Raw genomic sequence first — 2,147 nt, forward strand, 5'->3', positions numbered from 1 at the left:
TTTTAACCACTCTGCTTACTTGGTCACATACCCCGGGCAAAAATCCTGCGTCTTCATCACGCCCCCGGGACAGTCCGATGCTCATTGGGTCGCCTGGTGGTTTGTGGGGTGTTTCTCCATCCATTGGACTGACCCCCTCCTGAGACGCACAGACGGTAGACAGTTCGGCAAAATCGAGGCCCTCCATGAGCTCCAGAGGCTGGGGATCCCCGAGACTCATTTGGACATCCATCGCACCGCATGTTGTTTCGTCCTGAGGGACCGGGGTCTGAGGTCTTGGAGAGTAACCACAGTCAAAGGGTTCCAGAGTGTATACAAAATCTGGGGAATAGAACCAGGGGTGATCCCGGGTTTGAAGAGGCCTGTAGAGCCTGTCGACGTCCGCAGCTTTCGGGTAAGACATTCTCTTTAATTTTAAACCATGAATGAATTGTTGCACCTTTTATCCTATCTCTTCACTACGTCACGACACACCGCCCTCTTAGAAGAGAGTAGCCCCTGAGCCGTCAGACCCCCCTCCATAACCCCACACGTCGTCTGTCGTAGTTCTGCAAGCTTTCCCATTCACACCTTTCAAAACCCTGAGTCGGAGACTCCATTTCGCATTCTCTTGGACCCTCTTGCAAGCCTTCTAGAGTCTTATCCACAAGCCCCAGATCTCTCCAGGCCATCACCTTCAACCAGTCCTCATAAGAGTATTCAATTACCGTCTCAAAAGGTTCCAACGTACCCTCCTTCTCTCCCAAAGCAAGAAGCTCCACTCCAACATAGCTGGGATCCCTTTTAAAGCGGTAACCCCGTCGAGCCCCCCAGAACAACACCCAGGAGCGTTCAATCTTCAAATTGGTGAGTACAGGAACCCTTGCCCGGGATTGTTTCTTGCGGGGTTTCATGTTGATGTCGCTGGACATGATGAAGAAGCGGGATGTTTCAGAAGCTGAGAATTAAAGAGGTATTGCCTAATAGAAGCGCGAGTTCTTAAATAGAGAGGAGAGTTTCGGGGCGTTGCCTTCAGAGGGGTGGGGGTATTTATGGGTGGCCTTGTTGTTCAGGGTTTTATGGGTGCACACTTTCTGACGGATATGACGTAGGAATAATTAAGGAAATAACTCTACCTAAAATCACGCCCCCCAATTATGACGTAGGAATATTAATAAGCTTAGGGCATACGTCATAACAAAATAGGCCGCGCCCAAAAAACCCTACTATCTACTCTTATGTAGTTGAAGGCGCAGTATAGCTCTCATAGTCTGGTGGTGACGGAAGACCACCAGACGTTTGAACAAGCCATTCAGCATCACCTTGTTGGGCTAAGTGCAGGCACTGTCAGAGCGCAGGGCGTCCTGCCTTTGAAAGAGTTTCCAAAGTGTCCTGATGTGCCCTTTAGCAATGCAAAATAGGTCAGTGAAAATAGAAACCTTTATCTCACAGGCTGGCCCACGGGAAACGCCTGTGCGCGTTTTATCAGCCTGCTTCGATGGGAGCCATTCGAAACGCCAGGACGGGTCGTTTTCTGTAGTGTAGTGGCTATCACGTTCGCCTCACACGCGAAAGGTCCCCGGTTCGAAACCGGGCGGAAACAACCCGCGGTGCACGCGTGCCAGTGCCATGTTACCCGTCGCCATCTCTCTGCCCCAAGGCCGGCCGTCGTTTTCTCTTCCTCAGAGTGGCAAGAAATCCTGACCTTGAGAACAAACGATCGCAGAAGGGTAGCTTTGCGAGGCGCTGGAACTCACACTTTTAAAATCGATACATGTTGTAGCTGTTACAATACGACCGTAGCAGGATCAGCGACATTGCTGTTACTCTTATGTAGTCGAAGGCGCAGTATAGCTCTGATAGTCTGGTGGTGACGGAAGACCTCCAACCGTTTGAACAAGCCATTCAGCATCACCTTGTTGGGCTGAGTGCAGGCACTGTCAGAGCGCAGGGCGACCTGCCTTTGATAGAGTATCCTAAGTGTCCCGAAATCGGTGCACTCAGAGCGTCCGTCCGTCGACAGGTTGAAATTGTAAACGCTGGTGTAGCCACTTTTAATTAAAATATGATGATGATGATGATGATGTTCTTGTTCTTGTTCTTGTTGTTGTTGTTGTTCTTTTGTTTTTCTTGTTGTCGTCGTAGTCGCCGTCATTATTAATGTTAAA

At 49.8% G+C, this 2,147-nt stretch overlaps 1 non-coding gene across 1 annotated transcript; it reads left to right on the forward strand.

Moving 5' to 3' along the window:
- The first annotated feature begins 1,508 nt into the window (after window positions 1-1,508).
- On the forward strand, window positions 1,509-1,582 carry trnav-cac (transfer RNA valine (anticodon CAC)). Its single transcript has one exon. It is a non-coding gene; the product is annotated as a tRNA-Val (tRNA).
- Window positions 1,583-2,147: the final 565 nt, after the last annotated feature.

This window comes from Amia ocellicauda, unplaced genomic scaffold (genome assembly GCF_036373705.1).
Source record: "Amia ocellicauda isolate fAmiCal2 unplaced genomic scaffold, fAmiCal2.hap1 HAP1_SCAFFOLD_135, whole genome shotgun sequence".
Lineage (NCBI taxonomy): Eukaryota > Metazoa > Chordata > Actinopteri > Amiiformes > Amiidae > Amia > Amia ocellicauda.